Raw genomic sequence first — 14,361 nt, forward strand, 5'->3', positions numbered from 1 at the left:
AACAGAACAGAACAGAACAGAACAGAACAGAATTAGGAATAGGAATAGGAATAGGAATAGGAATAGGAATAGAACAGAGTAGAGTAGAGTAGAGTAGAGCAGGAATAGGAATAAAAACAGAACAGAACAGAACAGAACAGAATTCTTTATTGGCCAAGTGTGATCAGACACACAAGCAATTTGTCTCCGGTGCGTAAGCTCTCAGTGTACATACAAGCCACAAGTGATAAAGTCATGCTCCTAATCGTCATAAAATACATTCCTCAAAAATCGTAAGAGACAACACTTAGGGATCGTCCCAGGATGCTAAATTAGCAATGAACATAAATCACACTACGATACCAAAAAAACCCCAATTATTATAAATTACAAGAGGCAAGCAGAAAAGTTATGGTCCTAAGAAGATAAGAAAAAGATGGGAAGATTAATAGTAATACAGCCCTACTAGGGGGTTTGACATCCCAAGGCATAGGACAGTGTTGTGTGAATTAGTTGTTTAGCAAACTGATGGCATGGGAGGGGGGAAAAAACCCCTATCTTTTTTGTCTAGTTGTTTTGGCGTGCAATGCCCTACAGCGTCGTCTTGAGGGGAGGAGTTGAAACAGTTTGTGTCCAGGATGTCAGGGGTCTCTAGATATTTTCTCAGCCCTCTTTCTGGTTCGTGAAGCACATGGGCCATCCTGCCTCCAGATGTGGAGGGCTAGCTGTTCATGTCTGCACAGTACAAACAGTCCCCAACTTACGACAGTTAGTGACCATTTAAAGTTACAAGAGCGCTGGGGGGGGGGAAAGCAACTTAGGACCGTTTTTCACACTTTACGACCGTCGCAGCATCCGCCGTGGTCACGTGATCCAAATTGAGACGCTTGGCACAACTGACTCATATTTACGACGGTCGTGGTATCCCAGGGTTCACGTGATCCCCTTTTGCAACCTTCCGACAAGCAAAGTCAATGCGGGAAGCCGGGATAACTTAACAACTGTTGTGACTAACAACTGCAGCGATTTACTTAAAGTTTACGGCAAATACAGGTCGTAAAGCTTGCTTAGCAACAATCTCGCTGAGCAATAAAAATGTTGGCCTCGGTTGTGGATGTACGTTGAGGACTCCTTCAATTCTACAGTTATAAAACAATGAGGACAGACCTCTCTCTTTTATTTTCTTTGATCAGTTCAGATCTGTTATTATGGGATACACAAAACTAGATCCTTCCAAGCTTAAAGCATGTGGTAAAAAATTTTTCCTATGGCCCGTAAATCATATTATCATTAGTCCTATTAACGTCATATTATTATATTCCCATTGTTTATTTTTATTGTTTTATTCCTTTGTTGTCGTGATGTTTGCATTTGTCACCAGTTTTTTGTTTTCATTTTGTGGTTGTTAAGTCACCCGGAGTAGGCCGGCAGCAGCAAAGATGGGCAGCAAATAAATTTAACAAGTAAATGAAAACAATAAAATATAAATCCTTTGTCTAAAAGGGAAAAGGCACCAGCTAAAAGCAGTTTGTGGACTGCAAAGAAATTCAGCTTTTTCTAAAAAAAAAAGAAAAAAAAAGAAAGAAGCATTGCAAATCGAAGAGGCCTCTGGAAAATATGAATGGAGTTGATTTGAGGATTTATTATTATTTTTTAATCGTTCCTTTTCGGACCGTTCTCCTTCCTTCTGTGTCGAGCAAAATAAAAGGGTTGTGTGTTTAATAGCACAATCTGCCTCAGCGGATCCCAAATGACCAAGCTCCAGAGGGCTGGGCGAAGATTAGCATGGTAATCTCATTCCGAAGGATAAAATTAGCAAAGATATTTCCCCGAATGGAAAGCTAGGCATTGGCAGGCTGCCGTGCTTAGAATCAATTACTAAATTACTCTGAGTTCTAAGATGACATTAACGGGGAGGGGGGGGGGAGAGAGAAAAAAAAATGACCATCGACCGAAAGGAAATCAGATCAAAATATGGTGATCATTCAATCTCTCACTCCTCTTTGCAAATGCGGCACACGAGAAATGCACAAAAAATAAGGCAAAATTTAATTTTGCAGCGTAGCCCCTGTCATCGTTTCAGCCGGAGAGCGCTAAACCTTAGGGGGGTTTTTTGTATTCATTTTTTTTAAAAAAATGGCTCTGCAGGAATCGAAGGAAAACACAGGCGGATAAAACTTCTCAGCCTATCCAATAACCGGTGGTGGGATTCAGCTGGTTCACACCACTTTGGCAGAACCGGTAGCTAATTTTTTTGTGGCCCAGGCCCAGGACGGATTTCCGGAAGCGGCATCTACACAGAGAACCGGTTGTTCCCATATTTGAATCCCAGCACTGCCAATAACTTCAGATCAATCCCAAACTGTGTCCACACCAGAGCTGCGTTGCAAACAGAGACAGCTGATAACGAAGGAGTGAAGAAAGGAATGGATGAAAATCAAATTAAACTATCTATCTATCTATCTATCTATCTATCTATCTATCTATCTGTATATCTATATCTATATATCTATATGTATATCTGTATCAGGGACGCGGTGGCTCAGTGGGTTAGGACGCTGAGCTTGTCGATCAGAAGGCTGGCAGTTTGGCGGGTCGAATCCCGAGTGCCGCGTAGCAGAGTGATCGCCTGTTACTCGTCCCAGCTTCTGCCAACCTAGCAGTTCGAAAGCACGTAAAAATGCAAGTAGAAAAACAGGGACCACTACGGTGGGAAGTAACAGCGTTCCGTGCGCCTTTGGCGTCTAGTCATGCCGGCCACATGACCATGGAGACGTCCTCGGACAAGCGCTGGCTCTTCGGCTTTGAAACGGAGATGAGCACCGGCCCCTAGAGTCGGAAACGACTAGCACACCTGTGCGGGGGAACCTTTACCTTTACCTTTATATCTATATATCTATATCTCTCTATATCTATCTATCGATCTCTATCTCTATCTATCTATCTACAGTATATCTATATCTATCTATCCATCTATCCATCTATCATCTATCTATCTATCTATCTATCTATCTATCTATCTATCTATCTATCTATCCATCTATCCATCTATCCATCTATCCATCCATCTATCGAGAGAGAACGGGGCCTAAGACGGAACCTTATGGTACTGCATGTAGACTTAGTACCACTAAGGACAACTCACTTAGTATAGTTTGTCAGCCAGTTACAAATCCATCTGGTGGTGATGCTATCTATCCCACATTTTTCTAGTTTACCAAGGTTGTGGTCTACTTTGTCGAATGCCTTGGTGAAGTCTAAGTATACTATGTCCACAGCATTTGGCTGGTCTACTAATTTAGTCACTTTATCGAAGAATGAGATAAGATTGGTTTGGCATGATCTGTTTTTAACAAACCTGTTCTGGCTACTGGTTATGACTTGGTTTACTTCTAGTTGTTCACAGATCTATTTTTTGATGATCTTTTCTAGGATCTTCCCAGGTATTGATATTAGACTGATTGGTCTGTAGTTTCCTGGGTCTGTTTCCCCCCCACCCCTTTCTTGTAGATGGGGACCACATCAGCCCTTTTCCAATCCACAGATACTTCCCCAGTGCTCCAGGATTTGCGAAAGATTTGTGAAAGGAGAGAGAGAGAGACGAGAGAAAGGGAGGGAGGGAGGGAGGAGGGAAGGAAGGAGAGAGAGATAAGAGAGAGAGATGAGAGAAAGGGAGGGAGGGAGGGAGGAGGGAAGGAAGGAGAGAGAGATAAGAGAGAGAGATGAGAGAAAGGGAGGGAGGGAGGGAGGGAGGGAAAGAGAGGGAGGAGGGAAGGAAGGAAGGAGAGAGAAGAGAAGAGAATAAGGGAGGGAGGGAGGGAGGAGAGAGAGGGAGGGAAGGAAGGAAGGAGAGAGAGATGAGAGAAAGGGAGGGAGGGAGGGAAAGAGAGGGAGGAGGGAAGGAAGGAAGGAAGGAGAGAGAAGAGAAGAGAATAAGGGAGGGAGGGAGGGAGGAGAGAGAGGGAGGGAAGGAAGGAAGGAAGGAGAGAGAGATGAGAGAAAGGGAGGGAGGGAGGGAAAGAGAGGGAGGAGGGAAGGAAGGAAGGAAGGAGAGAGAAGAGAAGAGAATAAGGGAGGGAGGAAGGGAGGAGAGAGAGGGAGGGAAGGAAGGAAGGAGAGAGAGATAAGAGAGATGAGAGAAAGGGAGGGAGGGAGGGAAAGAGAGGGTGGAGGGAAGGAAGGAAGGAAGGAAGGAAGGAGAGAGAAGAGAAGAGAATAAGGGAGGGAGGGAGGGAGGAGAGAGAGGGAGGGAAGGAAGGAGAGAGAGATAAGAGAGATGAGAGAAAGGGAGGGAGGGAGGGAGGGAGGGAAAGAGAGGGAGGAGGGGAGGAAGAAAAGAAGGAGAGATAAGAGAGAGAGATGAGAGAAAGGGAGGGAGGGAGGGAGGGAAAGAGAGGGAGGAGGGGAGGAAGGAAGGAAGGAGAGAGAAGAGAAGAGAATAAGGGAGGGAGGAAGGGAGGAGAGAGAGAAGAGAGAAAGGAAGGGAGGGAGGAAAGGAAGGAGAGAGAGAAAGGGAGGGAGAGAGGGAGGGTCCAAAATATGTATCCTTGATGCCATTAAAACTGAGCTGGAAGGGACCCTGGAGGTCTTCTAGTCCAACCCCTGGCTCAAGCAGGAGACCAGGCCTAGACTGTTTCAGATAGATGGGTGTCCAGTCTTTTCTTAACGTGCTTTTTTTTTAAAAAAAACATGCTTTTTTTTAAAGGTTTATACAGATTGTGGCGTAAACTCCAATGCAAATTAAAAAAAGAAAATTTCCCCGAGCTTAAAACTGTTTTTTACAGAGATATTTTTAATAATAATAATAATAATAATAATAATAATAATAAATAATTATTAATAATAATAATAATAATAATAATAATAATAATAATAATAATAATAATAATAATAATTGCCCTTGTAATGCCTGTCTGTAAAAAGAATTTGAAACTTTCCATAAAAAGGTCTCCAAAATTCTTTTGCTTCCATAACCAGGAGTCCACTGAAAATAAATAGGTTAGCGTCATCTCTATTTTATTTATCTGTTTTACTTTCTTTAAAATACTTTTATTTTCTGCTCTGATTGTGCTAGGGCCTCCTAATTTCTTCCCAGTCGTGATGGCAAACCTCTAATGAAAATGCACTGAATGTTTAAAAAGCAGACCCGTCTACAAGATTTATAGTCTTACATTTGAAAAAAATGGCATTAAATGATTTTTTCATTATCAGGAAATATCTGCCGCGTGATGGAATATTGCGCAAGGTATTCAAAATCGTGGCAGTTTTTCAATTTTCAGCAGCGTTACAGTGAATTTCCATCTATCAGAAACGGCCTCCCCGATAAAGCAGTCGTCCACAACGAAGCGAGGGTAGTTCCTAAGAGAGCCCATGAAAAAGTGTTGCTTTTTAAAAAAAAAAATATCAAAATTTGCACTGCTGCACAGCTCTTTGACCTTCCCCAATCTTGAACGCCCCAATTGTGTAGGAGTTGAAGTTCTCAGAACAGGCTTTGTTGAGAAACATATCCTAGGAATTGTAAACTAAAGAGCTGGTTAGAGAGTTGGATTAAGGGTGGAGAGGAGTCCTCAGCCGTGGAAGACAACGAATCTGTGGTTTATATATCTGTTCTGTACCAGCCTGCTACCGGCCCTGCAGAAAAGGCAGGGACAACCCCTCCACAAACGGCAAGAGGCTGGAATTACGCCTGCCAAATTTATTGCAACAAAAACAAACAAGACACGAACCAAGAAACAGAAGCTTAAAGAAACATGAACCATCCCAGTGGTTGCCTTCAGCAAACCAGCCCTCCCCACACATTCCCCTTATATAGAGTTCAGGGCGTGGCTTCTCTCTGCCTCCTTCCGAGAAGCCCCATTGCCTTCCTCTGTTTACTCCTACTTGACTGCCTCCTGCGTCGGGCGTCCTTGAACAGGGCCAGCTGTGGGTCATCTTCATCCACACTGTCAGGCTCACACAGCTGGGTCTCCATGGTGACCAAGTGGGAGGGGCCTGCCTGAGGGCTATCATCAGCAAGATCTTCAACCCCCTCAGCAAGGTCTTCAACACCCCCCTCCTCCTCTGAGTCGTCCGACCCAACTGCCGACCCCACAGGCTGACCCTGAATCACAACAATATCTGAGAATCGCTCTACAGGTTCCAGGTCTAGACACACCGACATCCGTTACCAAAATATAAGACAAGTAGTTAAACAAGGTTTTGTTAAATTGCAGTACGTGCCTACACAGGACCAGATGGCTGATATGCTGAACAAAACCACTTTCTACAGCTCAGCACGAGTATCTGCGTAACAAGATGCGCCTTATCTGAGATCTGCGTGGCTGACAAAAGAAGGGGATGTCACTGCGTGTGTTTTTTTTAGTTTTGCCAGCTTCGCTCATTTCTGTCTGTACGTTTTCCCCTGCTCTCTGCACCTGTGTTACTATCTTATCATGTAACCATAGTGATTGTCACATGTCCAGCCATGTTATGGTTTTACTCTGTTTTGTCCTACTAAGTGCGCATGTCTAGAAAAAGTTTTTCTCCTTTGACTTTGCATTCTGCCTGATGAGAGATGTAGTCAGTTAGGCCTTTGTTTTCTCATTAAAAGTTTTACAGTAGAATATGCCTCGGATTATTTTTTTTAATTCCATTTATATCCCGCCCTTCTCCGAAGACTCAGGTCGGCTTACAAGCTTAGCAGTAGCCTTCATTCTATGTATATGCCTGCTTATTAGGGCTTTTCACACACACCCCCAAGCGGCATTATTACAAAGTCAGCTTAATTGCCCCCAACAATCTGGGTCCTTCTTTGATGTTCACCATGCATCAAATGAACCACGGTTTGTCGCCCTCTGATAGGGGAGTAATAATCCTCCCCTGACACTGCTGACCTCCGAGCTTGGTTGTTTCCATGCAGACGTTTCTCTAGCCAACAAGGTCACATCATCGTAGAAATGGAGGAGGAGAAGGACTGTGAGGTCCTCAGTGCTGTCTGAGCTTGGTTGTTTCCATGCAACATTTCACTACCCAATGAGATCATGTCATCAGAGGAGTGGAGGAGGAGGAGGACTGTGAGGTCCTCGGTGGTCTCTGAGCTTGGAAGTTTCCATGCAACGTTTCACTACCCAACTGGGTCATGTCATCAGAGGAGTGGAGGAGGAGAAGGACTGTGAGGTCCTCAGTCCTCTCTGAGCTTGGTAGTTCCCATGCAACGTCTCACAACCCAACGGGGTCACATCATCAGAGGAGTGGAGAAGGACTGTGAGGTCCTCAGTCCTCTCAGAGCTTGGTAGTTTCCATGCAACGTCTCACAACCCAACGGGGTCACGTCATCAGAGGAGTGGAGGAGGAGAAGGACTGTGAGGTCCTCAATCCTCTCTGAGCTTGGTAGTTCCCATGCAACGTCTCACAACCCAACGGGGTCACGTCATCAGAGGAGTGGAGAAGGACTGTGAGATCCTCAGTCCTCTCTGAGCTTGGTAGTTTCCATGCAACGTCTCACAACCCAACCGGGTCACGTCATCAGAGGAGTGGAGGAGGAGAAGGACTGTGAGGTCCTCAGTCCTCTCTGAGCTTGGTAGTTCCCATGCAACGTCTCACTACCCAACTGGGTCATGTCATCAGAGGAGTGGAGGAGGAGAAGGACTGTGAGGTCCTCAGTCCTCTCTGAGCTTGGTAGTTCCCATGCAACGTTTCACTACCCAACCGGGTCACATAGGGAAGGAGAAGAAGGACTGTGAGGTCCTCAGTCCTCTCTGAGCTTGGTAGTTCCCATGCAACGTCTCACTACCCAACGGGGTCACGTCATCAGAGGAGTAGAGGAGGAGAAGGACTGTGAGGTCCTCAGTCCTCTCTGAGCTTGGTAGTTCCCATGCAACGTTTCACTACCCAACTGGGTCACATAGGGAAGGAGAAGAAGGACTGTGAGGTCCTCAGTCCTCTCTGAGCTTGGTAGTTCCCATGCAATGTCTCACTACCCAACGGGGTCACGTCATCAGAGGAGTAGAGGAGGAGAAGGACTGTGAGGTCCTCGGTCCTCTCTGAGCTTCGTAGTTCCCATGCAACATCTCAGTACCCAACTGGGTCATGTCATCAGAGGAGTGGAGGAGGAGAAGGACTGTGAGGTCCTCAGTCCTCTCTGAGCTTGGTAGTTCCCATGCAACGTCTCACTACCCAACTGGGTCACATCATCAGAGGAGTGGAGGAGGAGGAGGACTGTGAGGTCCTTGGTGCTCTCTGAGCTTGGTTGTTCCCTTGCAGACATTTCACTCCCCAACTAGGTAGCATCATCAGTGGCAGAAGGGAGTGGGGTTTGCTCTCTGTTTATATACAAGTAAAGGCTTGGCCTGTCAATGGGAATATTCTTGGTGATTCCTTGATTAGGCTGTTGTTTACTCTGAGCTTGTTTCTCTGAGCTGGTGATTTCTGAGTTAGTAGAACTATCAGCTGATATAAGGAAGCGATGACTACTACACCACTCATGTCCCAAAGGTGATTTTTGTTTTTTGTTTTTTTCAGGAGGCAACTGGACTTTCTTGTTTTTCCTTGAAGACGTTTCGCTTCTCATCCAAGAAGCTTCTTCAGCTCTGACTACATGGTGGGAAGGACCATCCAAGTCCTAACCACAGTCTGGGTCCTCATTTTACCGACCTCGAAAGGATGGAAGGATGAGTCAGCCTTGAGCCGGTCAGAATCAAACTCTTGAAGTGAACTTCACCACCACAGCTCTAAGGGAACTCTAAATAACTGGAGATGGTGAGTTCTAGTCCCGCCTTAGACATGAAAGCCAGCTGGGTGACTTTGGGCCAATCACCAGGAGATGGTGAATTCTAGTCCCACCTTAGACATGAAAGCCAGCTGGGTGACTTTGGCCAATCACCAGGAGACGGTGAGTTCTAGTCCCGCCTGAGCCATAAAAGCCAGCTGGGTGACTTTGGCCAATCACCAGGAGATGGTGAATTCTAGTCCCACCTTAGACATGAAAGCCAGCTGGGTGACTTTAGCCAGTCACCAGGAGACGGTGAGTTCTAGTCCCGCCTTAGACATGGAAGCCAGCTAGGTGACTTTAGCCAGTCACCAGGAGACGGTGAGTTCTAGTCCCGCCTTAGACATGGAAGCCAGCTGGGTGACTTTAGCCAGTCACCAGGAGACGGTGAGTTCTAGTCCTGCCTTAGACATGGAAGCCAGCTGGGTGACTTTAGCCAGTCACCAGGAGACGGTGAGTTCTAGTCCTGCCTTAGACATGAAAGCCAGCTAGGTGACTTTGGGCCAATCACCAGGAAATGGTGAGTTCTAGTCCCGCCTGAGCCATAAAAGCCAGCTGGGTGACTTTGGGCCAGTCCCTCTCTCTCTCAGCCCAACCTACCTTGCAAAGATGTTATTGTGTGTGTTTGTGTGTGTGTGTGTGTGTGGGGGAAATAGGAAGAGAAAGCTGTGCTGGGTATGTTTGTCACCTTGACTTATTTGTAAAAAGTACATAAAGGCAGGACACAAGCAAACAAATGGGGACCCCCTTTGCCTCCGGACGGGCGCTTTTGTTTTCATTCTTGACACAAATACGTGTGTTTCTCGGGCTTCGCTCGCCAAGAGAATCAAGGCCTCACGGCCTAATTCAATTTAGTCAGCAGCAGATGTCACTTTTACATCTGGGCGACCCTTAAAATGGTCTCCAATCCTTCTAATCCAGCAGCTATTGGCACACACAAAAAAAGGAGGGGGGGTGGGAAGGAAAGAGAGGAGATTCCTTTTGCAAGGAGGAGTAGCAACTATTTCTGGGTTTCCCTCCCCCCCCCTCATTTCCAGCGTTCGCAGTATCCCCAGCGGATAGACCATCAATTCCTTGGCGGAGCAGCGTTCACGCCCCAAAGCCCCAATGAATACGGCTGGCCCTTGACCAACCACGCTTCATTTAGTGACTGCTCCAAGTTGCAACAGCACCGGAAAAAAAGTGAGGGTTTTCCATACTTACATCTCAAAGGCGACCCGTCGCGATGTTGCGGGTGGCGCCAGCATTCCGCAACCCTTCATAGCATCTCTTCCTGAAAGCACGTCCTATAAAATGAAAATCAGGAGAGATTTACTGTTCGGGTACTTCATTTGAAGGCAGGCGATTTTGCGGCATTCCCCCCCGGTCACATGATCAAAATTCAGATGCTTCTTAGTTGCGACGGTCGCAGTGTCGCTGGGTGTGTGTGTGTGTGTGTGTGTGTGTGTGTCATGGGATCCCCCTTTTCGACCTCCCGTCAATCAAAGTCAACGGGGAAGGCCAGATTCGTTTATTAATTTCAACAAGTGCAGTGATTCACTTAACGACGGCGGCCAAAAAGAAAAGAAGCTTGTAAAATGGAGCCAGGCTCACTCGGCAAGTGTTTCACGTAGCCACGCAAATTTTGTGCTCAACGGTGGCCGTAAGTCAAGGAGTTAAGGACATCCATTTCTGAGGGGCAGCAAAGTTAACGGGTGGGTGGAAAGCAGGAGGGCGGATAACAACTGTGTGGTTGTGGCCTCACCCTACCTGTAGGCTCAAAAGCCCTTTTTCTCCACCCCGCCCTCAGGATCCCCCACCCCTATTGAAAGCGTTGATTTCCTGCAACTCCAGTGGAGAAGGTACCCCCCAAAGTGTAGCGTCCACCCTCCGTTGGCTACCTAAAAGTTTGTAAAATAATTCTCCAAAATCGAAAAGGCGGAAAAAACTTTTTTTTCAGTCCGCTCACAGTGCCTTTCTGGACGCGCCAAAGGGCATTGTTGTTGTTGTTAGTTGCGAAGTCGTGTCCGACCCATCGCGACCCCACGGACAACGTTCCTCCAGGCCTTCCTGTCCTCTACCATCTTCTGGAGAGGGCATTATACGTTGTGTAATTAAAGGATAAACCTTGAACGCCTAAAAATCAGAAACGTGGAACTCCCCGAGGGGGACACAAACACACACACACCCCACATTGTTCAAGGCACATCCGCGACGCTTCCATGCCATCCCGGAGGAGCCTGTTCTCGACACACTAACCCTGGTCTATTCAGCATAAAGCAGGGCGTGTGGATAACTACCGCCGAAGGCACATGGGCCCTAGTCTCCCACCAAACCGAGAAAAGAAAGGTACAAATAAATAAATAGCTATTGTCAGTCTCTGGGTTGGGGCGTCTCTTATTTGTGACCCCGGGGTTTGATCGGAAGCCGGGTCGATGCGCCCTTTTCACTGAGGACTCCGAAGGCCATCCACGGGAGAATCCTGGCTAATCCTCTTTAAGCCAGGATGGCATTCCCAAGCTGCTCTTCCGATCCTTGGCCTCCTCTGGCGTGGATCCTTTAGCGGTCTCCTCCAAATGAAGCAATCAAACAGAGAGGCGCTTGGGAACTCTCTCCGGTGTTTAATATTTGATCCATTCCCATGTTACGGAGTGTTTAGCCGGAGGGGAAAAACCGCTTTCGGAGGAGCGAGACATGACAGGCCTGACAAGCGAATTGCAGCTTCTATACAACGGCATTTTGTTTGGCCTGGTTGTTTCCAAGGCCTCCCGATACTTTTTTTTTTTCCAAGGGAGAGAGGAAAAAAAATGGAAAGGGGGAGCGGTGGGGGGAAAAAAAAGGAAAGAAAAAGAAAGAAAAAGTAAAATAAAGATTCCGGGCGAAGAATCTCCCAGAAGAAGGAAGCGAAGTTTATTTTTCCTCTCTTTCTTTGCTTCCCGGAGCTGTGTCCTTCAATGCATTTGGTCCTCGACTTACGACCACGATGGCGTCGAAACATTTCTATCGGTCGCTAAGGGAGTTTCTGCCCCGTTTTATGAACTTTCCTTGCCCCGTTTTATGACCCTGCCTGCCAGAGTTGTTCAGTGGATCGCTGCAGCGGCTCGGCTAGTAGTAGCACGGTGGCAAAATGAGTCTGGCTTCCCTGTAGAAGGGGATCACGTCACACACACACACACACACACACACAGACCGGGTCATTGCAACCGTCATTAAGGGGAGTCAGTTGCCGAGAGTCTGAATTTCGATCACGTGACCCTGGGAATCACGTCACCCCCCGAGACACCGCCGACCGTCATTAGCGTGAGTCGGTTCTCCGAGCGTCTGAATGTGGATCGTGTGACCCCTGGGGACGCGGACACGACCCGTTCAGTGTCCCTTTTTGTAGTGCCGTCTTAACTTCGAACGGTCAGTAAATGAACTGTCGTAAGCCGAGGGCCGCTGGTACCCTCTACCCATTTCCTTCAGCCGATCCCTTTCTGAGCCCCCTGTCCCCCCCCCTCCTCCTCAGGCCACATTTTACGGGAGGGACCAAAAAAAAAAGCCGCTTTGCTCACATCCCTGCCTTGCTGGCTGTGTTGACAAAGCCACAAAAAACCTGTATTTGGGGGTTAAAAGGGGGGGAGAGAGAAAGACAATGAGGACCCTTAATTCCATTTGGGACGCTTGGAAGTCAAGGAGTGGGGGGGGGTTCGGGGGGGGAAAGGGAGCGCTTTTCGAAAGCATCCACACTTCTTTCTGATTTGATTTATTTTGTGCGGAGGGGCGCCCGGGCTCTCCCCCACCCCTGCTTTCTCCAGACGCGTGGTGGAAGGCCGCTGAAGCCGTTGGTGTATCCTTGCCGTAATCAAATTAACCATGTGCTGGCAACTCTGGAAAAGGGACATCTCATGTGTGTAAAAAGGACAACGCCTTGCAAAAAAACAGTAACAGGAGGGGGTGTGTGTGTCTTGAAGTCAGTCAAGCTCCAGAGAGAGAGAGAGAGAGAAATAAAGAGAGAGAGAGAGAGAGACAGGAAGGAAGGAAGGAAGGAAGGAAGGAAGGAAGGAAGGAAGGAAGGAAGGAAAATAAAGAGAGAGAAAAAGAGAATAAAAGAGAGAATGAGAGAGACAGAGAAAGAAAAAGAGAGAGAGAGAGGAAGGAAGGAAGGAAGGAAGGAAGGAAGGAAGGAAGGAAGGAAAATAAAGAGAGAGAAAAAGAGAATAAAAGAGAGAATGAGAGAGACAGAGAAAGAAAAAGAGAGAGAGAGAGGAAGGAAGGAAGGAAGGAAGGAAGGAAGGAAGGAAGGAAGAAAAGAAAAAGAAAGAAAGAGAGAAAGAGACAGAGAGAGAAGGAGAGAGAAGAGTGAGACAGAAAGGAAGGAAGAGAAAGAAAGAAGAGAGAAAGAGAGACACACAGAGAGACAGAGATAGAGACATAGAGAGAAAGAAGGAAAGAGAGAGAAAGAAAGGAAGGGAAGGAAGGAAGGAAAAGAGAGAAAGAGAGAGAAAGAGAGAAAGAGAGAGAGATAGGAAGGAAGGAAGGAAGGAAGGAAGGAAGGAAGAAAAAAATAAAAAAGAAAGAAAGAGATAGAGAGAGGGTGGGGAGAAAGGTCTTTCATCTTGAGAAGCTAATTTTTGGAGGGGGGGAGAGGGAGCCCCTGAACGAAATGAATAAATAAACAGGAGATAATCGAGTCAAGGGCATTTGCTCAGGGGACTGACAGCCTGTGTGAAGAGAGAAGAATGAGGCGGCATGGAGCCTCAGGACCATGAATGGAAGCGAGAAGGTGGCCAATGGGTGGAAGTGGGGCGGGGGTGGGGGTGGGCAAAAAAAAACAACCCAGAAGAATGCACCAGATGATGTGGAGAGAAGGAGGAGGAGGAGGAAGAAGAAGAGGAGGAGGAAGAAGAGGAAGAAGAGGAGGAAGAAGAGGAAGAAGAGGAGGAGGAGGAAGAAGAGGAAGAAGAGGAGGAGGAGGAAGAAGAGAAAGAGGAGGAGGAGGAGGAGGAGGAAGAGGAAGAGGAAGAGGAGGAAGAAGAGGAAGAGGAAGAAGAAGAAGAAGAAGAAGAAGAGGAAGAGGAAGAGGAAGAGGAAGAGGAAGAGGAAGAGGAAGAGGAAGAGGAAGAGGAAGAAGAGGAAGAGGAAGAGGAAGAGGAAGAGGAAGAGGAAGAGGAAGAGGAAGAGGAAGAAGAAGAAGAAGAAGAAGAAGAAGAAGAAGAAGAAGAAGAAGAAGAAGAAGAAGAAGAAGAAATAGCTGAGAAGAGATTCAGAGGTAAAAGTGCCAACGTCACCATGCTGCCTGAGGAATTCTGGGAGTTGAAGTCCACAAGTCTTAAAAGTTGCTAAGTTTGGAGACCCCCGGGAAGAGACAGGAGACCCCTTTGTCCTCCTTTCACCTCTCAAACTAGCATCGTCCTGTGCAAGACGAACACAATTCAGCCCGGAGGACTCTCGAGAGCCCTTGATAGCCAGGACAGAGAAATTCAATTCATCCCCCGTTTTGTGTGGTTGTTATTTATTATTATTATTATTATTATTATTATTATTATTATTATTATTATTATTATTATTATTATTATTATTATTATTATTATTATTTTATTGTAATTGTTATTATTAGTTTATTATTATTGTTATTATTATTTATTATTATTATTAATTATTATTATTATTATTAT

Source organism: Vipera berus, assembly GCF_964194415.1.
Source record: "Vipera berus genome assembly, chromosome: 7".
NCBI lineage: Eukaryota > Metazoa > Chordata > Lepidosauria > Squamata > Viperidae > Vipera > Vipera berus.